Source organism: Narcine bancroftii, chromosome 12 (assembly GCF_036971445.1).
Source record: "Narcine bancroftii isolate sNarBan1 chromosome 12, sNarBan1.hap1, whole genome shotgun sequence".
Lineage (NCBI taxonomy): Eukaryota > Metazoa > Chordata > Chondrichthyes > Torpediniformes > Narcinidae > Narcine > Narcine bancroftii.
In genome coordinates this window covers 88,143,921-88,170,842 of record NC_091480.1, presented here as the reverse complement: position 1 = coordinate 88,170,842, position 26,922 = coordinate 88,143,921, and positions in this window count along the sequence as shown.

Sequence of the window (26,922 nt, the reverse complement as noted above, 5' to 3'; positions counted from 1 at the left end):
TCAAAGCCCTCAGCAAAAACCCATGCAGACATGGGGAGAACGTACAAACTCCTTACAGACAGCACGGGATGTGAGATGCAGACAGAAATTTATGTTCGACAAGATGAAAGGAAAAAAAAGACACTAAATTCATTAAACTTTCTTGTGTACGACTGATCTAGCTTTATAATTTCCCAAGAATTCCTGGGCAGGATTGTTAGCCTAACGGTTAGTGCACTGCTATTACGATGCTCGCCACCTGGGTTCGAACCAGTGCCGTCTGTAAGCAGTTTATACATTCTCTCCATGTCAGTGTGGGTTTCCCTGGGAACTCTGGTTTCCTCCCAAAATAGGGGGTAGTAGGTGAATTGGGGTATTTGGGAGGCACAGGTACGAGGGTCTGTTACTGTGCTGTATGTATGTATGTTTTGTGATTTTACAATGGTTACCTAAAAATAAGGAGGCGCAAAATATGCTGGAATCCAGGGCAAAAATAACATTTCTAATCATGAGTTGATCAATCCACCTACTCAGTCCCACTCCCCGGTCTTCTCCCCGAAACCCTCAATGCCCTGACTAATCAGGCACCTGCCAATCTCTGTTTTAATTACACCCAATGTCCGCACTTCCACAGCCACCTGTGGTACCAAGTTCCACAGACTCACAGTCCCCAACTTAAAAAAAAAATCCCGTGTCCTTGTTTTAAATTAATGCTCTTTTATCCTGAATTTATGCTCACTTGTCTTAGAATCTCCTATTGTGGGAAACATCCTTGCCACATCTACTCAGTCTAGGCCTTTCAGCATTCAGAATGCCTCTATGAGGTCCCCCTCCATCCTTGTGTACTCTAACGAGTGCAGTCCAAGAGTCAAAAATCTCTCTGCTTCTCTGCTTTAAATAGCTTACATTCAAACTTTTGAATGCATCCACTTGTTCCAACACTCTTCACCAGGTAGTGTGGTGGAAAATGTGCTGATCGGCTGCATCACGGTCAGATATGGCGACATCAATACTCCCGAGCGTAAATCCAGCAAAGTGTAGTGGACACAGCCCAGGACATCATAGGCAAAACCCTTCCCACCGTCGTAATCATCTACAGGGAACACTGCTATCGGAGAGCAACAGCAATCATCAAGGATCCACACCACCCAGCACAGCACATCCTCTGTTCTCACTGCTACCATCAGGAAAGAGATGGAGGTGCCACAAGACTCGCACCTCCAGGCCCTCCACCATCAGTCTCCACAACAGTAAACTCAATCATGGATTCATTTAAGGACACTTATTTTTTGCAGTTTTGGGGTTTTTTTCCTCCCTGTATTGCACTGTCAGTTTGTTCACATTTTTTAATTTGTTTATATGTGTATGGTTTATTTTTGTACGCCCAATAAGTGGTGATATTGCCTCACCCGCAGGTTGTTTGTGATGTCAGGTATGTACTCTGGCAATAAATCTGAAATCTGATTGACAACTTTGATAGCACTTTCCACAGGAAGTTGAGAGATAATTATGATATGTCAGAAACAAGAGAAGCAAAATAATAATTTGTTTTACCTTGAAAGTAAAAGGAAGAATTTGGTCTTGACTCGCACTATTTACATATTTGGGACATCCCAAAGTGCTTCTCTGCAACCTTAGCATGGCTGTTTTATTCATGTTAGTTTGTGGGCAAACACAACTGCCAATTGACAAGCAGCAAGTCCCTACAAATAGCATAGAAGACATTACCATCTTTTATTTTTTTGTAATGTGGGTTAAGGAAGGAATGTTGATTTGAAACTCAATTAGTTTTCAGCCCTATTTTAAGTTCTGCTTATTTAATAGCCATGTGATTAGACAAAAACCTCAACCAACAGATAGAAGATTGAACCAGGTGAAACTCCCAAGCCACTTAATTGAATTGGCAGCCTAGATTGATTGCTCAGGTCTTAGAGTAAGATTTAAGAGACATGATATTTGACTCAAAAGATGAGAATGCTTCCAACCAAGTTTAACTGATGTGGTTGTATTGTGTAAAATGGCAAAGTTCTAGTCTGTTGGCGATAATGCCAACCTCCCCCAATACCATACAACCACATCTCTTTCCTTTGCATCAATCCCTGACTTCAATTTAATCCAAGATTTCAACTGAAATTATATCCTTTGTGTCTCGAATGCACCCATAATTGCAATATCACCAACATATATAGAATTCTGCCAACCAATGAACTTGTCAAAGATTAAATCGGAGACTCCGAACCTGAAGAATTCTAAGTCACACACACTTCCACCCATTTTGTTTGAATCGGAATCAGGATCAGGTTTATTGTCATGAACATGTGACATGAAATGTATTATTGTGCAGAACAAGGTGCAAAATTACTGCAACTTAGAATTCTGTAAATACAAGATTTTTTAAAAATAAATAACTAGTGCAAAATGAGAAAAAATGAGGTAGTGTCCATAGGTTCATTGTCTGTTCAGAAATATGATGGTGGAGGGGAAGGAGCTGCTTTTGTAGCATTGAACATGTGCCTTTAGGCTCCTGTACCTCCTTCCTGATGGGAGGAGAGAGAAAAGGGCCTGGCCTGAGTGATAAGGGTCCCTGATGATAGAAACTTATTTTCTTAAGGCATCGCCTCGTAAAGATGCCCTTTGAAAACTCCATCACACTGAGCATGGCCCTCCCTCCCCCCCACCCCAGGGCTGTGTGCTTAGTCCACTACTGTTCACTCTGCAGCTAAACCCAACTCAAACCACATTATCAAGTTCACTGACGACACGACCATGGTGGGCCTGATTAGTAAGAATGATGAGTCAGTGTACAGAGATGGGCTGCAGTCCCTAATGGACTGGAGCAGAGCCAACAACTTGCATCTGAACATTAAAAAAAAAGAGATGGTTGTTCATTTCGGGAGGGCCCGGTGGGGGACCACTCTCCACCGGATGTTGACAGCTTCACCATTGAGGTAATCAAAAGTATTAATTTCTTTCGAGTGCACTTGGTGGAGAATCTCACCTCGTCCCTTAACACCAGCTCCATAGCCAAGAAAGCCCAGCAGGGCATCCACTTCCTGTGAAGGCTGAGGAAAGTTCATCTCCCACCCTCCATTTTCACTACATTCTACAGAGGATGTATCAAGACCATCCTGTGCAACAGTATCATCACCTGGTTTTGAAGCTGTACCTCCTCGGACCGCAAGACCCTGCAGAGGATAGGGAAGTCCGTTGAAAAGATCATTGGGGGGGGGGGTTCTCTTCCTACCATGAAGGACATCTACAACACTCGATGTAAATGAAAGGCAATCACCATTGTAAAGGATAAGCCAGGAGAAGACAGGCTGTATTGTGAAGAACCCAAGATAAGAAGAAGTCTTGTGAGGCTAAAGACCTCGAACAAACAACTCCTCTCAAAGAACTGTTTGGTTGTGAGTTGACCCAACGAAGCGGACCGACAATGCTTGGCAGGAGATTGGAGCCAGCCACCATAGAAGAAGCAGCTTCAACTACCAAGCAAGAAGAGGACACAATCAAGGCAATGAAGGCCTCATTAGCTGACTTAAAGCTTAGTGCAAGTGGAACAGATGAATGTACATTGCAAAATCCCACTGGTGCTGTAGCAAGTGAAATGCAGAAGATAGAGACTCAATCAGCAGTATCTGGATGGAAGAGGTATAGAGGGCTATCCACTGGGCGCCGGTCAGTGGGACTATGCAAAAAAAATTACTTGGCACAGACTAGAAAGGCCGAAGGGGCCTGTTTCTGTGCTGTAAAGTTCTATGGTTGTATTTTTTTAAGCCTCATTGTACAGATTGAATGACACTGCCTGATCTTGAGTACTTTATGGATGTCTGGTGTGAATGATTAATTTCCCTAGAAGTCACCTAGAATCAATCAAATCTTTACATTTAAATTGGCAGCAAAGCTACACACCCAAGACCAAATAGTTCACTTATACACATCCAGATCTGGATCTGATGATATATTTCAGCTCCATTTGGAATTAGAAGCAAAAAGAAACAGGGAGGGAGACAAAAAGAGATGGAGACAGGAATCTATCATGAGTTTGAGAAGGATGATTGGTGGACCTTGTTATTGAATTGTTTGTTCCAGTAGCATTTTCCCAGCAGGTGAATTGCAATGCATGCACCTGGAATTGTGGAATAGATTAGCAGTTTAGGTCAGAGAGGCCCCCAGAAAGGCAAATAATGAAGAATATGGAACTGTGATTATAATATAACCATATAACCGTTTACAGCGCAGAAACAGGCCATGCCGGCCTTTCAAGTCCACACCGGTTCACTTAGGAATTGGTCTAAGAACTGTTCGGGAATCTGATAGATGCACTCCTGATTTACTGGGGCCCACAAAAATTATTCAACCCTTAAGCCAAGCCTGCGATTCTGTACTCCACTAAACTCAGTCTCGTTCCTACCTCAATGGGTTAATAATCATCCCATGATTTCAATTAGACTTATTTTGCAGAAAACTACAAGTAGGTGTCACAATTCAAGATGAGGTCTCTAAGAATCAGATCAGCTTTAGAAGAATAAGTTGACAATAGCAGCTCAACAAAACATAAATTTGGATATCTTTTTGATCAACAGCCGACAGGAAAAAATGAGTCATTTGTCTCAAAGACATTTTACCTGAAAGTGGCAGCTCCCATGGACACCCATCTGGAAGCTGCTTTCAGAATAGGGTTATTCCTAAAGCCATTGTTAACAGTACAATACATTGTTTTGAAATTCTTAATGATTATAAATTGCATTATTGAAGTTCAATCCAACTGCTTTTAACAAAAAAGGAATTTCAACTGGAATGATATTTGTTAATATATTAAAGCTCATTTTCACATGAACACAATATTTTCATTCAGTTTTTAAAGAAATTATGTTTGTCCAATGTTTCTTGTTTGCATTTGTTTTACTGTCACACTCCCACCTAGACGTAATGTGAGGGCCCTTTAAAAAATGACATTTGAGAGGCTTGTCTTGAATATACTGTACAAAATAACAGATGGTTATGAACAAATTACAGATGTGTCTGGCATTCTTTGTTGCTTTGGGACTTGTATATGTAGTCGTGGCTGCACCACGTTTGCACATTTTGAACACCCATATCAACTATAGAACTATGTGCGTATGTGCAGCCAACTTGTGGCCATAGACCAAATTACCATTCTAAATTACTATCTGAACAAATCTGATCTGAACAAAATGAAATGGTTTCATAAATAATTTATCTTTGATAGAAGTAGTTTAGGATTCCAAAATAAAAACTGTACTTGGGTGAATAAGCTTATTGGCCCATCATGACTTAATCGATAGCCTACTTGTTAACCACATAGCATGACAAAATTGCACATTAACCCTTGGGATTCCATGTCCCTGTTTTCAGGGACCTTCCAACAAGCGCATGCACTCTGTAGCCCCATTTTCTAGGACGGGTTTTATACCCAACATTGTAGTTTACCCATGGACCCAGTCAGGAGTATATATTATGAAAGGTCAAAAATGACCAGAGTCCAAAGGCTGAAACGTAGTAATAATGGAACCTCTAAAAGAAGTATTTTCCACTTGGTGTACATTAAATCAAAATAATTAACCCAACAATCACAAAAGAAAATCTTGTGTTTGAATCGGTAACATTTAGAAAGTGGCCATGGTTGTTCTTTCAGAGTCCTTGATTAAAATCTAATGTTGGCTACCATTGTGTGCATTTGCCACATCATCAGAGAAGGGGGAGTTTCAACTCAATCCAGGGAATGTGGAATAATTCAAACAAAACTATCTGCATTGAACACAAACCAAGAGCAAAGATATAAAGCAGCTGATACATTGCTGTAAAGCATCTTCGGTAAATTCACTCAAAAATGCATTTTATTATTTTCTATAATATGCAAATACAGTATTTAACTTGTTCTTGTAAACGCTCATCATTGCATTCAACACACATAAATGATCCCCCTAGTGGTTTTCCGTACTCATATTTTCCATGATGGCTTTTGTTTAAATTTCAAAGATAGAGGGAACTCTTTTCCCTCTTTTATCAACAGGCACAAGAGAATCTGGATGTATCCTTAAACGTGGCGGATGGAGACTTAAACCAGATGTCATTCTTCTGATCTTGGCTCAAATCTTGGTCAGGGATTAACTTTTGTTGCATAGATTGTCCCTTGAAATGAGTTTTACGCGTCGCCTTATATCGCCCAACCCTCAGAATTGAGGATTCCTCTATTTTTCAAAAGCAAATGACTGCCGAAGCTAGTTGAGATTAAACTAGATTTTCAGATGTGTCCTCTCTCTCTCGGTCAGTGTCAAAATGATCAGATGTTTTAGCCTCTACAGACAAAGAATCTAGGATTCTTCATAATTTAAAAGCTGAAGTCCCCTTTCAACAATGTGAGAGGTAGAAATAAGCATGCATTCATTTCACACGAGTCTAAAATACTGACTGACCCTTTCTACCTGTAGATGCTGCCTAACATATTGGCATGCTTGCTCATTCATGCAGTATTCCCTGAGAGAGTGCGTTATGTCTTATACCTAGAAAAGGCACCTAAACCTTTTTTTTTCAGTTGACTACAATGACGTTGAAACTAATGCCAAATTGGGTCACCTTCAAAAATAAGTGAATTTGCTCAGAGGAAGCTTGCAGAGGCTAACGATGAGCCCATTACATTTAAGGATGTCTTGCTTCCACTCTAGTTATGTGGCATCCCCAGTCCTTTGTTGTCCAAATGTATCACCTTCCAGATTCTGATGATACCGAACACTCCCCTCTCCGACTTTGATCAATTTGTCAACCAACCCCCTCCTCATCTGATTCCACCTGTTGCCCATCAACTTCTGCTCCAGCACAGGAATTTCACAGATGAACATTACTTTCTATCCAGTGACCCCATCCTCTTGGATTTCCTATTGAGTTTTTTTCACCAGCCAAATGGTATAACAAACTCTCTGCTGAACAAACCAAGGCAATCCATAAATTTGGGGAGTAACATCTAATATTCCGTCTGGGCCCTCTCCAACCGGATCGTATGAACATCAACTTCTCCTCTTCCTGCTAGACAACGTCCTGTTCTCCCTCTCTACCCTTTTCCTCTTGTCTTCTTTTCTCCAGCTCTCCACCACTTTCCCTCTTCATTCACAGAGCCATCCCCCTCCCCTGGTTTACTACTGTGCCCTCTCTCCCTTATCCACCTATTATCTTGTGCTTGTGGTCCTGTGATCCTCCTCCTACCCCTGCCCCCCACCCCACGATTTTATTCAGACACCTGCTTACATTTTGCTCACACCTTGATGAAGGGCTCAGGCCCGATAATGTTGGTTGTGTGTTGGTACATTGTTTGCCCTGCTGAGTTTCTCCAGCATTGTGTGTTAACTTTACAAGAAAATCTCAGTCAGGCTATTGTTCATTGTCTACAGCTTGGTGTTTTACACCAACAAACCAGCAAATCTTGTCAGCAAACTTAGGAATCTGAGGCTCTGTTGGTTCCTTTCCAAATGGATCCTAGATTTCCACAACGGCAGATCCCAATCAGTACAGATTGGCAATCATCTCCTCCTCACTGGCCATCAACACAGGAGCTCCTCAATCATCTCCTTCTCACTGGCCATCAACACAGGAGCTCTTCAATCATCTCCTCCTCACTGGCCATCAACACAGGAGCTCCTCAATCATCTCCTCCTCACTGGCCATCAACACAGGAGCTCCTCAATCATCTCCTCCTTACTGGCCATCAACACAGGAGCTCCTCAATCATCTCCTCCTCACTGGCCATCAACACAGGAGCTCCTCAATCATCTCCTCCTCACTGGCCATCAACACAGGAGCTCCTCAATCATCTCCTTCTCACTGGCCATCAACACAGGAGCTCTTCAATCATCTCCTCCTCACTGGCCATCAACACAGGAGCTCCTCAATCATCTCCTCCTCACTGGCCATCAACACAGGAGCTCCTCAATCATCTCCTCCTTACTGGCCATCAACACAGGAGCTCCTCAATCATCTCCTCCTCACTGACCATCAACACAGGAGTTCCTCAAGAGTGCATGCTTCATCCCCCATGCACTTATGATTGTGTAGCTAAGTTCAGCTCCAATGCAGTCTTCACTCGTGACACCACCATTGTAGGCCTGGTAAAAGGAAGAAATGAGTCACAGTATAGGATGAGCACATTTTGGTGGGCTGCAAGACCAGCCTCATTCAAGGCCAATACACTTGGCGTCACAACCAGGTGCTATGGTGTCTTGGCAGCAGTGCTGGAAAATCGTTGTATGAGTGCCAACACTTTACCTCCCCCTTCAACTCATTGGCCATTAATAGCATTTGTCCAGGAAGGTGAGGGTCAAGCCGGAATCGCCACATCAAGATCAGGCTCCAAGTGGTTAGGTGGTGCACGTGATGGGAAGATGGTGGCAGACGACTTCCCGAATGAAATTGTGCAAACAAAACTCAGACTAGACCTTGTGTTGTGGTCAACCTCACTCCGTCCCATTTACATCATCAAGCTTACAGACAGTGACCTGGGAGGATACAGAGGAGGAGGCCTTTGAACACAAGAAACTGAGGTACAATGAGCTTGCAGCTGATGTGCAGCAACATGCCTGGAAGGCAAGGGTCCGACCGGTTGAAGTGGGCTGCAGAGAATTTGTAGCCATATCGACATCAAGGCTACTCCAGGAGTCAGGAGTGCGAGGAAAGACACACCAGCAAGCAGTCAAAGATTACTCCAGATCTGCTGAAAAGGGCAGTCAGTGACTCTGGATGAGGAGAAAAGATTCCATCTGGGCCTCCAAGTGAGTAAATGGCATCTAGGGGGGTGGGGTGGGGGGGAGGTTGGGATGCCGGGATTCACTGCTGAACCATCTAGAGGTGTCGTGGGTCTATCAGCGAATCACTGAGGAAGGAGGGTGCCCACTTGATAACCCAGAAGATGCCACCACTCACTTGGTCACCCCACAGAATCTAGGCAGCAAGTCTCAGGAGTGCAATAAGGGATATTAACATCTAGTCCTATATAACATACATGGAGATCAATAATTTGGTTGTGTGCTTGGGCAATGCTAGAACAGCAGTCTTGCTCTCAATATCAGCAAGACCAAGGAGCTTATTATGGGTTTTAGGAAGGGGAAGCCAAGGGATCATGCACCTGATGAAATGGTGGCAGAGTGAGTTAGTTCCTGCAAGTTCCTGAGAGTCCATGGATTAGAGGACCCCACCGGAAGTTAGCACATTGAAGCAACTATGAAGAAGGCACACCAACCCCTCTATCTACTAAGGGGAACCTGTCGAATAAGCTATCACAGGTGTCCTGTGGAAAATATGCTGACTGGCTGCATCACGGCCTGGCTTCATAACTCAAATGCCAGAAATACAAAAGGTTGCAGAAAGTTCAAACCTAGCCAAGTCCCTTTTGCACAGTTTGCTTGTATTTCTTTCTTTTTTTTACATTTCTCTCTTTTGTATATGTATCTTTTGTTGAGTACAGTTTTTTTTACACTACCGATAAGTAGAAATTCTGCCTGACCCCCAGGTTAGCGCAATGCTCTTACAGTGCCAGCAACCCGGAGTTCGAATCTGACGCGGTCTGTAAAGAGTTTCTATGTTATCCCTGTGTCTGTGCCAGTTTCCTCTGTATGCTCCGGTTTATCTGAGGAAGGACATCCTCGCTATGGAGGGGGTGCAGAGAAGATTCACTAGACTGATACCAGAGATGGAAGGACTTGCGTATGAAGAAAGGTTGGATAGACTAGACTTGTATTCTCTGGAATTTAGAAGACTGAGGGGGACCTTATGGAAACATATAAAATTCTTAAGGGTTTAGACAGACTAGATGCAGGTAGGTTGTTTCCAGTGCTGGGAAAAACTAGAACCAGTGGTCACAGTTTAAGGATAAGGGGAAAGTTTTTTAGGACTGAGATGAGAAAAGGTTTCTTCTCTCAGAGAGTGGTGGATCTGTGGAATTCTTTGCCACAGGAAGTAGTTGAGGCCGGTTCCTTGTCATTATTTAAGAGTGGGTTGGATTTGACCCTTGTGGCTAAGGAGATCAAGGGGTATGGGGAGAAGGCAGGAACCGGGTAATGATCAGCCATGATCATATTGAATGGCAGTGTAGGCTTGAAGGGCCAAATGGCCTACTCCTGCACCTATTTTATATGTTTCTATGTTTCCTCACACCCTCCAAAAACATACAGGGTTGGAGGTTAATTCGGTGTAATTGGGCAGCCTGGGCCAGAAGGGCCTGTTACCGTGCTGTACGTCTACATTTAAAATTAACATTTTTTTAAAAGAAAGAATCACAGTGTTACATATCCATTCTCTGATAATAAGTCTGAGCTTTGAATCTCCCATCCATTGAAGATGTCTATGTGAGATCTTGCCTCAAGCAGGCATCCAACGTCATCCAGGATCACAACCTTCAGGCAGAAGGTATAGTAACCTGAAGTCCTCAAGATACAAAAACATTTTTTATCCAACAGCAATCAGGCTCTTGAACCTCTGAGTACTAACTTAACTTGCCTGGCACCACCAAAAGATCTGTTTGTAATATCTCTATTTTCTTGCATTAATTGCAACTATCAAAATTTATCAAGTCGATCCTTTGAAATTTATTATCTCCTTCACCTGTTTTAGCGTATTATAGTAATTCAATGCATACTATTGTAATTGGTGTGACTTATATGTCCACATAGCTGCAGCAAATAAAGAAAATTAGTGCCTTACCACTGTTATTGTGTACAATAAATCTTCATTACCCAGCTTTAAGAGACCATGCTTTTTCAATATTTTTTATTAACATTGAAATTTCAAATTCAGAGTACATAATTCAAAATACATTACACTTAAATCATATCATTTCATCCAAGGTACCCACATTTTAATCAAACAGATTATATTGTATTGATATTTTATTATTAAAAATAGGAACATCTAAACCTGCTACCAAGAAAGAAGCTGTTTGGTCAAAAAAAAGGGAAGACAGAATCCTTATCAGGGTGATAAATTACCTCATTAGTCAACATTCCCACCTTCATATCAAATCTAAGATAATAAAGGTAACTCAAAAAGGATCCCCACAATGTTTGAAAATTTGAATTCAAATCAGAAATTGAGCATCTAATCTTCTTTAAACGTGAACATGACATGGCGTCACCTAGCCATTGAGGATGAGTAGGCGGGGTAAAATCCCTCCATCTGAGCAACACCGCCCACCTAACCATAAGAGAAATAAAAGCTAATACATGTAGTCGGATAAGAGACCATTTAGCAGCCTACCCTCAGATATGAACCATATCAGATATTATATATTGCCATATCATAAAACAGAAATGTAATACTACACAAAATTGCCTTTAGGCTGCCATAACGCAGACAAATATTCGCCATTACCATTGCCCAACACCCCTTATAGTCAGAGAAAGCAAAGTAAAAGGGAGTCCCCCCCAGAGACACTGAGTGTCCGTGGATTCACCTCCAGCCCTCCTGCAACCTCTGCAGCTGCGCAACTCTCCAGTTTAGTTCAAGCCACCAGCATTCTGAGCCCAGATCCAATCCTCCAACAAGATGAGGAAGCCTCCAGCACCCAGGGGCCTTTGTGAACCCCCCTTGCATTCTCTATCCTCTCAAATCCCTGTTCTAATACCTTGTTCTCATGAACCAGACCAGCTGCCTGCAGAAATTGTGGGTTCCTCGCCTGCGAATCGCCAACAGCTCATGCCCTTCAGCCACAGAGCCCCTTGCTGGTCCTCCACAATGGTCACTGTCCTTAGAGTTGTCTCTTTTCCTTCTCAACAAGGGGTGCTCCCCCCATTTCTGGTGCCCTTTACCAGTCCTCTGCTTCCCTGGAGTCTGCAACACCATGAGGCCTCTGCCGAACACAGGCACCACCATCTTGGGACCCATACCCCACAGTCACAGGATTTTAAATAAAACACCTTCAGCTGATTACATCCTTTACAGAGCTTTTGGCAGAGGACTGGGTGTTATGTCCCCCATGTCTCCTAGTTCAAGGGTTCTTCCTATTAAATTGAATTCAGCAAGAAAAAAAGCATACTTTGCTCCTTCTTTTCATTAAACTTCCCATGACACTTCTATGAACTTTGAGCTCCAATTTATCTTAGAAAGGACAGAAACATTTAATACACCCTGCCTCACACCTTTCTTTTAAATTCTAACTGTAACTGTACAATTGAGTAAAGTTTGGAAAGCAGCCACTAAGTTTTTTTTCATTCTCACATCACACACATTAGATCAGTGGTTCTCAACCTTTTTCTTTCCACTCACATACCCCCTTAAGCAATCCCTATGCCATAGGTGCTCTGTGATTGCTTAAGGGGGTATGTGGGTGGAAAGAAAGAAGTTTGAAAATGACTTTTAATCATACCTCATTGACTCGTTATGTGCACGGTTTCAGAACTCCAAAGGAAATGGGCCAATGACAATTTTTCTCAAACAAAATATTTCAGTTACACTTGGGTCTAGAGCAGAGATTGTCAACCTTCCCACCCACCTACCACCTTAATCAATCCCTTAAAGCACCAATGGCATAGGGATTACTTAAGGTGGTAGATGAGTGGAAAGAGAAAGGCTGAGAACCACTACATTAGACACTTGCAAGGTTGCCACTAAAAGGACAGACATTTTAGCATGCATTAGGGTTAATCTAATTATGTGATTTCCACACCACTGCTTGGGAATAATGGCTGACATCATTTTCTCTGGCTAAAATTAAATTTGGATTGTGTATAGACTAATGGGCTGAGGAATATCCCAATTTTTTTATTAGTATCAATTAAGTCTATGAAATGGGATTCCAATACATTTCACAGAAACAGCTCAATGCTTCACCTGAGCTTGGAATAGACAACAGTTCCTGAAATAATCTTCTAATTTTTAACTTCTAGAAAAGCAAATAGTGTAAAGTTTAACAGTTGGAAAGTTAATGCGTTGCTTTGAGGAATACTCCAATCACATAGATGGTCGCGTCATATATTTATTTTGAACTATAATCTAGATGACTAGCCTGCTGTTCTTAAATAGATTTAAAATAGGTTATATTTGGTTAAGTCTGTCTTAGCACAAATAGAGTGAGTGGTTGCAGAATTGGTTTAGATATTGTGGCACAGAACAAGGGCTCATGATATGACTGGTTACAAATGAGTAGCACAGTAATATTCCTGTCAAGCAGTACATTATGATGATAATACTCTTTATGACATAGTCCCATTCCTATCTCCCCCCCCCCACCACCACTTCTTTCCCTGTCACCTTTACTCTCTCCCTAACACTTGACTGACTCTCCTCCCCGATTCTCCAATTCTCACCTGGATTAGAGGTCATTTACACTCGGCAATTAACCGACAAACCCACACGACTGGAAACCAGAGCATCTGAGTGCAACCTCTGTGGTCACCGAGAGAATGTGCAAATTCTGCACGTACAGCATTGGAGCCATGTCACAGGAACTTGAAGGCAACTCCACCGACCAATGAATGAACCATCACTTACACAGGACATTTTAATATTACCAACATCAATTCTGCTTTCCCCCCTCCCATGTTCTTTTCAATCCTATATCCATGAAGTCGTCTTATGTACAGGAAACATCCACAAAATCTGCCCTGCAACTCTACATCCCAACCAGCGATTCCTCATCTCTGCACCTGAAGAGTTATTGCTATAAGCTAACACAGTGACAAAATACCATATATATTCATCGGTGTTTTTTCAGATGACGCACTATTTGTTTTGTTGGTATTACAGGTGACCCCCTTCCTCACTGAGGGACAGGGGTATGTTTTGTTCCCTCAACATAATCCACACCATGATTTTCCTTATCTTTTTTCTATCTTAACAGGCCATGTCCCAGCCTGCTACTGTCTGTAATGCACTGATTACTCTTAGTAAGCCACAATCTTAGAAGCCACAATGTTAAAGTGAGGATTTTATTATTGTCCATATTTTTCTGGAACCACATGAGTGAAATTCAATTTCTAGGCTTGAACCTTCCCCTTTAAATGCTTCCTTTGACCAAGTAATGCATAAGATTTTTTTTAAACAATGCAACATTTAGTTCTCATGTACGCAGCACCTAAATTAGATCCCTGCTTGGAAAAGTTTTAATTTAAAGATGAACAAATTCCAGCTAAATACAAGTTAGCTTATTCTATTCCAGAAATGTATAATTAGTGGAGAATAAATTTTATGATTCATGACTTAAATATAGTATTTTCTTATGGATCACAGTGTTTCATTTTGTTACACTTTTACTTAAAATAACCCTCATAGATACATTTTTTAGTTTCTTTTTATATATTTCATCAATTTCTGAATATTGAAACGTGGTTTTCAAACTGCCCCCAAACTCACATTCCACCTTAAGTAATCCCTAATCCCATAAATGCTCTGTGATTAGTAAGGGATTGCTTAAGGTGGTATGTGAGTGGAAAGAAAAAGTTTGAAAACCCCTGTTTTAATTGTACCTCATTGACTCATTATGTGCACGGTTTCATAACTCCAAAGGAAATGGGCCAATGACAATTTTTCTCAAGCAAAATATATCAGTAACAATTGGGTCTAGAGCAGTGGTTCTCAACCTTCCCTTCCCACTCACATCGCGCCTTAAGCCATCCCTTAGTAATCACAGAAAACTTATGGCATAGGGATGACTTAAGGTGCAATGTGAGTTTAGGGAGGCAGTTTGAAAACCACTATTTTAGAGCAATTTTTTATGCATTTTAATAGAAATTCAGCCAGTCCTGCCAAAACTTTGGAACTCAAACTTAGAATGGAATTGAACAGATCCAATAGAAATTAACTACTAAAAATTTGGTACTCAAATTACAATGTAGAAACAAAGAAGGCAGACGGGTATTGTTGATTTCCAGCCTATGAGTGCATCACTTGAATTTCCAGTAATATTTCAAAATGACTCAAAATGAGTGAGGGCATTAACGACATGGGAGTTTGAGTGTACACCAACAACCTTTCTTCCATTCCATGGGGGAATGTCTATTGTGGGCAACCCCCATACAATGTAAGGCCCTGGTGTGCTAGTCCTGTGATTCTTTTTGTTATTGACTCTCTAAATGTCAGTATTGCTGCCAATTTATATTTTTCCCTTCCTGACCTTGAGAAACTTGTGGACAGTCTACTTGAAGTACTGCTGTCTCCGAACCAGCCCTCGGCTGTTGTCCAATCCTTTCCCCTGTGACATTGCTGGGTTTTCCCCAGGTGCTCTTGTTTTTCTCCCACATCTCAAAGATAAGCTGGACAATGAATTAGTGACTACAAATTGCCCCCTAGTGGTCACAGGCAAATCGGGTGGGTGTTCATTGGTGTGTAAGATGGAATAGGTGACAGAGGGATCTGGGAGAATGGGACTGATGGGATTTGAGATTTGACTGATCTAGTCTGGCCATCTGACTGTTGTCCTAATAACTTATCCACAATGAAGCACCATTAACCACTGAACAGGTTTTGTGCAATAATACCAAAACAAAATCTCCTAAAGCAGTGGTTCTCACCCTTTATCAATCTAAGACCCATCTGGCTTCCGGCCTAACATGCCATGCAATGACTGAGCAATATTTTCAAGTCAAAGGTAGTTCTGTAAGAAACACCTTTTCATCGTATTTTAAGTATTTTATTGAACATTTGTAAAGTTTTGAATATTTTTAAAGACCCACATTGGAACATCCTGTGGCCCACTGGTTGAGAAGCTTATAGCTTATAGCAATAACTCTTCAGGTGCAGAGATGAGGAATCGCTGGTTGGGATGTAGAGTTGCAGGGCAGATTTTGTAGATATTTCCTGTACATAAGACAACTTCATGGATATAGGATTGAAAAGAACATGGGAGGGGGGAAAGCAGAATTGATGTTGGTAATATTAATTCAGTGGGAAAGCAGCATCAGTGGAAGAAATTAAAAGAAGAAAATATTCAGATAATTAAATAAGTTGTTTCATGGATTGTGGAAAATCAATCAATTACTGTATGATCTGTAAGTGCGGCCCAGAGGAGAAAATCTGCTACCTTGGTCTATCTATTCATACACATGAATTAACACCTACAATGGCGTGGTTTGCCAAATTTTATTTTTTACTTCACTGATACCCAGACATGCAATTTTTATAAAATGGCAAGATAATACCCCACCTACAACTGGTTAAACGAGGTCATGTCTTGCTTAAATCTAGAAAAAAAAATGAGATATGCTACCTAGGATTCAAAAGACATGGAGCTCATTTATGGACTACTCTCACGATCATAAGATAAAGTGTTGTTCAGGAATCTTGGCACCATGTTGTCTCTCTCCAAGAAGGTCTTTCTTGATTTGTACATGTCAATTTCCAACCTTGCTTAGAAAAAAGGGGTTTTGATTTTTTTTTTCCTTGTTTTACTGTGTTTTTTTTGTTGTTATGTTTTATTTCATTATTAAGAATGTGCTCTGGATTTTTTTATAATTTGGTAGCACATTGCTTAATTGTTTATACTTTAAATACCAATAAAAATGTTTTAAAAAGAAAAGAATCATGTTTCATATGCTGGGAAACACTTTTTAAATTATTTGGACAGCTGCCACCACAGTGAAATATCAACTATTTTTACTTACTAACAGGTAGGAATAGCAATAGCAGCAATTAATTTCTCTGAAACAACTAAAATCAGTGCTATCCTTTTGGCATACCATTCATACAGCTGCAAAATAAATCGAGTCAGGAAATCTTAAAACGCAGATGTAATCAGAAAGATGGGGCATGCTAGAAATTTATGATCACAGAAAAAAGCAGAAGCTGGCATCAGGGACACTCAGAAAGCGGGCACCCCCATTTTTAAGGGTCTTTCTCAATGAAAAGGGGTAATTTTGGAACATTTTTATTCAAACATCTGTCTGGGGGCTCAGCTTCTACCCCCCTTCCTCCCCTCCACTTCCAACCACCACCTTCCCCCTCCCACTCCACCCCTCAAATGGATGTCACTTTGTGAACAAAAATATTGGTCTTCTACCACCTATCCAATAGCAGGGGCCAATTTATCTACCAACGATCACATCTTTTGGATCTGGAAGGAAATGGAGGCTTCCAGAGAAAATGATCATTGAGAGAAAGAGAAAACTCTAGATAGGCAGCACCAGTGATCAGGAACAAGCCCTGGAACCCACAGCTGTGAGAAGGCATATTATTGGCTCTAAAATTATACCAGTCCTGACGTATTCCTTGTGACTCAGGAAGCTATTCTGCTCTTTGATCAATCCTATCAATTTCAATTCCCTTCTTATTTCCTTGTAAGTCATTCTTCCACACATTCCCACATCCCCTTATTCTCTAACAACCCACCTATTCCGGGGCAATTTTGAACAACTAATTAACCTAACCAATTGCACATTTTAGGCAGTGAGGAGAAATCAGAATTCAGAGCACTGGGGAAACTGTAGAGAGCTTAAAAACATCGCAATTTATCCCTGGAGTCTGGGACGCTGGAGTTGTGAGCCAGCTGCCTCAACACTGTGCCAACCTGCTGAAGTCTGGTTTTCAGTGATAATTCAGAGCCTCGAGATGCACCTGACAACGAGCCTAAACTAGTAAATATCCAGTGAATCACAAAAGTTCGCAGCTGCTGGAATTGAAGTCAAAACACAGAAATGCTGGAGGAACACAGCTGGTCTCATAGCATCCATAGGTAGTAACAATATACCCCCTTCCTGAAGGTATGAGTGAAAAAAGACAAGGAGACAGGGGGAAGGAGATGGGGATGTGGGGTTTAATGGAAACCAGAGAAGTTGATGTTAACCCAATCCAGTTGGAGGGTGTCCAGATGGAATATGAGGTGTTGTTCCTTGTGGGTGGTCTCAGTTGGGCAGTGAATGAGACCATGGGCAGACATGTCAGAAAGGGAATGGGATGGGGAATTGAAATGAGTTGCCACTGGAAGATCCATTCTATTACGGCAGACAGAGCTGAGATGCTCAATGGAGCAACCTCCCAGTCTGCATCCAGTCTCTCTGATGCACAGGAGATCAACGGAAGCACCGGATGTAGTTGCTCTTCCAGATTCTATCCAGTTCACTCCCTGTCCACCTTTGGAGCAGTAAAATGATGGCAGAAGCAGCAAAAATAACCATCTTTCCTATCTGAGCTCTCTAAATAGTGGCTTTTAAAGCCCTCGTTCAGAATCTCCCTCCCCTGATCTAATGCAGGCACAAGGACTAGGAAATGTTCATTCATATGGGTTTTGGCATATTGGCCAGTAACAAATAATCATGAACAAATGCCACTGCACTGAAAGCTTCCATTTTGGCAGTTCTTTTCACACAGCTGTTATTTTGAGGGAGGTTGGATATAGAACAGGATCAAGCAGGACAGGTGAGGAGAGTGAATGGCTTACACAGCGAAGGCAAGTTGAAGAGAGTGTTGAAATAAGGCTGAGAATGTAAGTCTTAAAATATTGACAAAAGTAGAGAAGCAGAACGCGTTCCATTGTGTACGTTGATCATTCAGCAAGGCTAAAGATGATTGTGAAGATCAACTCCTGATTTCGCAAAGACAGCAAAAGACTATGACATTGGGTAAGGGGCACGACCTGCTGAATCAAATCCTATGAAATGTCCTAAGAAACATGTGGAAAAAGGATCATGAAAGTATGTTCGAATAATCTGGAAAGTTGAAGGTTCGTATTGATATACAATCTGTGAACCACACAGCAGACTCCGTTGTGGTGAATCTGGCTGCCTGCGGCGGTGATCCTCACTGTAATGGAGTTCTCATGCTTTGCAAAGCAATAATAAAGCATGGTGAAATTTGCAGCTGTATTTGTCAAGTATTCTCAGGTCCACTTTAACAAGGCAAGGGGATTAAAAGAGTAAAGAGCCAAAGGAAAAAAATGACTTTCCGATCTCAATACATTTGCACCATTAAAATATGTATATTTCATTCCAGATTCCAATATAGGCCTGTTAAAGTTGTGCACGAAAATTGATTATATTTTAATGTCAACCAGCTCCAAATCAAACAAAATAATGTAGTTTAGCTAACATGTTGTTTCAGTGTCTGACTGGTTAGATCACTTTTATTGCTGTTCTTTGTGGTTGCTTGTGGATTAAGTCAATTATTTAAAATTGTAATGTTCCCTTGAAGGTGATATAATTTATCATATTCTTTTGGAATTGGTCAACAGCAGGTATCTGGTGGGAGGAATGTTAATGACACCATAACTCAGGATAAATACAGAGAATAGTGGATTTTTCTTATACTTTGTTCAAGTGGTTATTAACATTCCAGCGGAGAATTGCATCTGTCCCCTAACTCTGCTCCACCTTGGAACAATAACTAGAAAAGCATGACCATTGTTTTGGCTCATCAGGGAAGGAGAGCAACATGATCATTCTTGATTTACTGCAACAACATTTGCAATTAATAGCAAATTACTGCACATTAGATAAATTCACCACCTTGTGTTGGACTGAACTTTACTTCAACTTATTTTGTAATTTAGACATACAGCATGGTAACAGGCCCTTTCACAAAATAAAGGAAAAGAAGTAGGACATTCAGCCCATTGAGCCTGCTCCACAAATCCACCCTGAGCTAAACTGTTCTCGCATCTAGTCCCAAATTCCGGCCTTTTCCCCTATCCCTTAATATTCTGACCTTTCAACCCACGAATCCATGCCACCATGGCATAGAGGACGCAGCACACCCTCATATCTCCCAGAGGAATTACCAAAAAAAGATCTAATTAAATAATGTTTAACTCATCAAAACTATTTTAAAGTTAATCTAAAGTTACTGTTGACAAGAAAACAATGCCACTACGCAAAGAAAGATACTTGAAGGATCAAAATGAAAGAAAAATGCAAAGGAAGAAAGCCTACCTGTCAATGAAGCTGCTCACTAAAGTATCTGCTGTGACTGCTGGAGACAGCCCCAGTGAGGAACCATCTCATAGAGCCACCTCTGTGTCTTTTCGCAAAGATGGCCCCACTTTAAAAATTGATCTGCACTGCGTACGCGCGGCTCCTCGCGCATGCCTGCTGGGGATACTAAAAAAACAAGCAAAAAAAAAATCTCCAACATTTTTGAAGGGCCAGTCCAGAGTCCCAGCTGTGGAACAAGAAGATTTTCCAGATATAGAAGAGGATTCTAACAATGCTACAAGTGGAGAAGAAGATGCGAATACAGAAGAGGAAGAATTTAAAGGCAAGTCCAAGTTCTTTAATAAAAAACATGAATACAATTGAAAATAAAATTGACAAACTTACAAGTGCTATGGAAAATAATTTCAGATTTCTAATTGATTTCACAAAGGGTCGATAAGTTAGAAGATAGAATGCAAGTGATCATGAAGAGGTTCAGCGAATGGAAGAAAGTGAACGTCAATGAAGATTCTGTTACTGCTTTGGTCTCTATGAATGAAAATTTGTAGTAAAAGAAAACCTTAAAATTGTTGGGATATCCAAAAGTAAAGAAGGTCAGGATGTAATTCATTTATTTTTTTCAGAATTGGATACCTGAAATGTTCAGGCAAGACAATTTTGCGGAGAAGATTTTGATTGTAAGAGCACATAGGGTTCTTCGACCAAAGCTGGGACCGAATCAGAGACCTCGGTCTATATTGATCAGATTTCTTAACTCTCAAGATAGGGAGAAGATACTTGGACTGGCAATGCAGAGAACATGGGCCTTTGATCTTTTATCTGGATTTGAGTCAAGCTCTTTTGAAGAAAAGGAAAGAGCTTAACCCAGTTAAGAAGGTTTTGTTTGATAAAGTCTATAGATTTGTGCTTCATTATCCAGCTACATTGAAAGTATTCATTCCAGACCAACAAAGTGTTTTCTTCACCAGTTATATTCAAGCTGAAGATTATGTTAAAGACTTACCCAAGGCTCGGCATACAGAGGACTTGTTGAACTGACTTGTTGATGAATGGGGGGAGAATCACTCCTTTTCTTTCTGTTAGTCTTGATATTTTGATGACAAGAAAATTCCTTTTTTCCCTGGGAGTCGGGGGTTGGGCATGTTGCTCACTGACATCTGCATGTGTTTTCATGGTTGACCACAACCCGTATAATGGAGGGTGGTAATGCCAGCTTATCTGGCATTTTAGGGGGGAGGGATTTACTATTTTTTTTGTTATTTTACTTTTATTTTGGTCTTGCACAAAAGTTAATACTTTTTTTCTATTCATAAATATTTACAAAGGATTTTCCTTTAAATCCTGAATTATTTTTGTTAGGTAATTTTGTGTCACCCTTGAATTATTGTCGTCAATTTCTGAATTGAAATTTTGTTAAGTTGGCTTTAGTAATAGCAAGGAAATGTATTGCTGTAACATGGAAATCTGATGTCTCATTAACTTTAGAGAGGTGGTAGGCTGAAATTCAAAGTTGTTCCATTAGAGAAAATTTGAGGAATAAATATTCTTTTTTTTTTCAAATTTGGGGTCCGTATGCTAAATTTATGAAATTAAAATTATAAAATTTATATTTACTTTTATATTTTCCCTGTTCCACAAAATTTTCCCTAAAGAAATAAAATAATGACTTTGTGAAGACTCTGAGGTTTCTGTGTCACCTGATGCAATCGGAATTAATTAATTAATCAATTTTTTTTTGTGAAATATTTTGTATTTTAGTTCTGGGACCACTATAGTTTTTTTTTGGGGGGGGAGGATGGGTTTTAGTTTTAATTTTTGTTAGTCTTAGTTTTTAAGCTTAGTTTCAAACTTAAGTTTATATATTTGTTAACATTCCATTATGTAACTTGGTATTATAATTCTCAATTATTTGATCTTATATAGGCTGATTAAATAAAATATTCAAAAAAAGGGCCGTGGGCTCTGGTTCCAACCTCTGTGGGTCATTGAAACTGCAGTTATTTTAATAGCTGCGTTTAAATCATGATGAATAAATGATTGAAATGCCACTTTATCTGGCGTTATGGAGCTGGAGCATTACAAATCTTTTCAAAGCACTTCCTTAACAATCAGATTGTCATCTGCTTCTTTACTTAGAGTAAACTTTGAACAGCTTCTGGCCCTTTGATCTGCAGACCTGCTTTATGAATCCTGCCAACTCAGCTTACACTAAGTGGCTGAGAAAATCATCGAATTTTTTTTAAATTGTCTTGGTATTGGTATCTAGGAAACCATCAGATAATCTAAAAAAAATTCATCTCATTGACTGATACATTCAGAGAAGGAAATCGACTGGCCTTACCTGGTTAGACTACAATTAATTCTGAGCTGACCAATGTGGATGACTCTTATCTTCCTCCTTAGTCCAGTGGTCTTTACAGGGATTACAATAAAAATTATCCTTCAACATGCAATCAGAGAATCAAAAAGTAATTTTTTAGTTCCTTTTACAACAACAGAATTCTGCTGGTTATTAAATATTTTTAATAGAATGGCCCGCATGGAATTTTAGGAGTACTCATTAAAAATACTTTAGCTTTTTGTCTGTCTTTGTTATGTCTGTTTCTATTTCTTTCCTAGATTATTCACCACACACACATAAAGTTCAATCCCCATTAACCTGAAAAAGAATGCAAAGCAAGTCACTGTTGCAAGCAAAAATCAAAAGGAGCAAGTTAATCCTTCTGTGAACCAAAGAACTAGACACACGACAGTTTTTGATTAAAGGCCTTGCAGCTGAAGCTAGCCTGGTCTTGTTACGGGCTTGCTATGGAACAGCTGTCTGCTCCCTGCTTGAGTTCCCAGTTCCTCAGTGAGTTTCAAAGGCACAGATTCTAATCGTGATCATGCGATAAAATCACACACAATCTACCTGTGGCTGCTTCATTTAGATGGAAGGAACAATACCCATATTAATATTCACGTGGTTGAATCATGTGAAATTGGCACATCCCCGTCACCTATAACCAAGGTGCATGAATGCCTTGAAATTGGTATTGTTTCCCTGGATAAGAAAGGACAGTCAGGAAAGTCAAGTCAAAGATTAAAATGTTAAATATGGCTTTCTTTGAAGGGAACTTGAAAGCTGTCTTCATGGGGTGACTTTGGGCATTAAAAAAAATCATGAATCTCAGCAACTCTCTCCACAGGGCTGGTGAAGAACATATCACTCTATTTCACTCTAATGTGAAACCAGAGCACTCTGGCTGCCAGCCCACCTCTGTAATGTCCAGGGGAGGCCAAGGAGGATTTCTCCTTGCACCTTGCAGGAACCGTCATACACATCCCAGGGAGAGATAAACACACCCTTCATCGTCATGCTCAGAATGGAAGCAATGTTCTGGGAACGGAATAAGTGCCAAGGAGTAAGTTATGAAGCTGACTCCAGCCAAGTCTTGTGAAGCACGAAAGATTGCAGACAGGCTGATTGTGGTTAAAAGCACAGAAATGCTGGAGGAACACAGCAGGTCTCACAGCATCCATTGGAGGTAAATATACAGGTATATAACTAACATTTTGGTCCTGTAAGATGTGCCGAGTTCTTCCAGCCTTTTTGTGTTTTTACTCCAGCTAAATCTTCATCATAACAAAATTCTTGGAGTCGTTTCATCAAAAATGTCACCCTCATTAATTAGAGATATGAGCACACATGCAGAGAGACCCAATCCAGAGAGTGGCATCACCAACCAAGTGAGAGACCACAAGAGATATATATTTCGGCATACCGAGTCGAACCTTGAAACCCTCAAAAATCAGGGCTCGACTTGGAAGCCAGATACAAAACGGAGACCTTAAATTCAACTAAAAAAACTGCTCGACGTAGATTTGGCATATAGGATGCCCCTTGAAACACCAAAAAAGAACCCAACCCTCAACAAATTTTCAAGTTACCAGTATATTGGGAAGAAATTGCTGAATTTCTTGGCCACTCCTATTACTTTCAACTTAAAACTTGCTTCATACTTTCATCATTTTTCTGGAGGCTCCATGATAACAACCATCTTCCCGGCAACACGATTCTTGGGGGATCGACTTGTATGCCCAATATATGATAACACCATGAAAATTAGGCTGAAAATGGGGTCATGGCTTATCTTAAATTTGACTTATACACCAAAATATACTATATATTCTGTTCCTATTTCTTGTATTATGTTTTTATGTGATGAGAAATACCAACAGCTGTTGGACCAACCATTGTCCTCTATCCAAAACAATGACGTCAGCTGAAGGCTGCCACAAGAAGACCATTGGAGAAACTCACAAGGATCCCACTTTGAGTTATTCTCAGACAATAGCTCACCAATGGGCTTTGGGGAGTATCCTTGTTGCTTTAGATGACAAGGGAAACCCCTACCCTGAATACCTGTTTTCCAGGCATCTCCAGGATAGGACACAAGGAAGAAGTAAAAATTAAGAAATTGTTAGACTTAATGCTACAGCAGGCCAACACCTACAGAGTGAACATTAGCAGGTAGCGCAACATTTTTGTCCTGCAAGCAACCCAGGTGAAAATGTGGCACTGGCTGTAAGGAGTTTGTATGTTCTCCCTGTTTCTCTGTGGGTTTCCTCAGGGTGATCCGGTTTTCTCCTACACTCCAAAATGTACAGGGTTGTAGGTTAATTTGGGTGTAATCGGACAACATGGGTTTAATTGACTTCTACCGCGCTGTAAATTATAAAAAAAATTAAAATATAAAAAAATACTTAATTCTCCCTTATGAGTTGGCTGCACTTAACTCTTCCTGATAATCTCATTCAAAAGAATTGGTAGAATCACCACTTGTAGCATTGTTTTGGACAAGTGAAACCAATTTTTAAATCCAGGGTTTAAAGTACCAGGACTTCATACATAAGGTAAAGCTAAGGGAGGAGTTTCATAAATTGGGGTAAAGGAAAATTAGAAAAAGTAGACCAATCAGCCCTTCAAGTCTTTTTTGCTATTCACTATGCTCTCTCTCTCTCTCTCTCTCTCTCTCTCTCTCTCTCTCTCTCCAGTTGGCGTAGCGGTTAGTGCAAGACTATTACAACGCCAACGACCCAGGTTCGAATCCCATGCAGTCTGGAAGGAGTTTGTACGTTCTCAGTGCCAAAGGCATGAAGATGTGTGGAGAGAGCGCAGGAATATAGAGAATGGTTAACTTAGCAGTTAGTGCAACTTTGTTGCAGCATCAGTGATTGGGACCAGGGTTCGAATCCCGTGCTATCTTTAAGGAGTTTGTACATTCTCCCTGTGTCTGCATGAGTTTCCTCTGGGGGAACTGGTTTCCTCACACCATTCGAAAGTTTAGGTCAATCGGGCGTAATACAGCAGCATGGGATCATGGACTGAAATAACCTTTTACCGTGCTTTATGTCTAAATTATAAAAAAGAACATTCTGATGATGCAGAATGGTGGAAGGTCCTTCCAGCCTATGAAACCCATGGGGTGGGAATCCTTGAAACATTTTGAAGAGTGGGTGGAAACTGGAGCATTTGGAGAAAATGAGGAGGATGGACAAACTCCTTACAGACAGCATGGGACTGTCTGGCTTGAGCAGAGCTTTGGCATTTTAAATGAGATCTGTTTTGAAGTGTGTGACCTAATTAAAAATCCTACCACAATTTATCTCCTTTAAAACACATCTATATACAATATTCTTCTTCTTTGGCTTGGCTTCGCGGACGAAGATTTATGGAGGGGGTAAAAAGTCCACGTCAGCTGCAGGCTCGTTTGTGGCTGACCAGTCCGATGCGGGACAGGCAGACACGATTGCAGTGGTTGCAAGGGAAAATTGGTTGGTTGGTGTTGAGTGTTGGGTTTTTCCTCCTTTGCCTTTTGTCAGTGAGGTGGGCTCTGCGGTCTTCTTCAAAGGAGGCTGCTGCCCGCCAAACTGTGAGGCGCCAAGATGCACGGTTTGAGGCGTTATCAGCCCACTGGCGGTGGTCAATGTGGCAGGCACCAAGAGATTTCTTTAGGCAGTCCTTGTACCTTTTCTTTGGTGCACCTCTGTCACGGTGGCCAGTGGAGAGCTCGCCATATAATACGATCTTGGGAAGGCGATGGTCCTCCATTCTGGAGACGTGACCCATCCAGCGCAGCTGGATCTTCAGCAGCGTGGACTCGATGCTGTCGACCTCTGCCATCTCGAGTACCTCGACGTTAGGGGTGTGAGCGCTCCAATGGATGTTGAGGATGGAGCGGAGACAACGCTGGTGGAAGCGTTCTAGGAGCCGTAGGTGGTGCCGGTAGAGGACCCATGATTCGGAGCCGAACAGGAGTGTGGGTATGACAACGGCTCTGTATACGCTTATCTTTGTGAGGTTTTTCAGTTGGTTGTTTTTCCAGACTCTTTTGTGTAGTCTTCCAAAGGCGCTATTTGCCTTGGCGAGTCTGTTGTCTATCTCATTGTCGATCCTTGCATCTGATGAAATGGTGCAGCCGAGATAGGTAAACTGGTTGACCGTTTTGAGTTTTGTGTGCCCGATGGAGATGTGGGGGGGCTGGTAGTCATGGTGGGGAGCTGGCTGATGGAGGACCTCAGTTTTCTTCAGGCTGACTTCCAGGCCAAACATTTTGGCAGTTTCCGCAAAGCAGGACGTCAAGCGCTGAAGAGCTGGCTCTGAATGGGCAACTAAAGCGGCATCATCTGCAAAGAGTAGTTCACGGACAAGTTTCTCTTGTGTCTTGGTGTGAGCTTGCAGGCGCCTCAGATTGAAGAGACTGCCATCCGTGCGGTACCGGATGTAAACAGCGTCTTCATTGTTGGGGTCTTTCATGGCTTGGTTCAGCATCATGCTGAAGAAGATTGAAAAGAGGGTTGGTGCGAGAACACAGCCTTGCTTCACGCCATTGTTAATGGAGAAGGGTTCAGAGAGCTCATTGCTGTATCTGACCCGACCTTGTTGGTTTTCGTGCAGTTGGATAATCATGTTGAGGAACTTTGGGGGACATCCGATGCGCTCTAGTATTTGCCAAAGCCCTTTCCTGCTCACGGTGTCGAAGGCTTTGGTGAGGTCAACAAAGGTGATGTAGAGTCCTTTGTTTTGTTCTCTGCACTT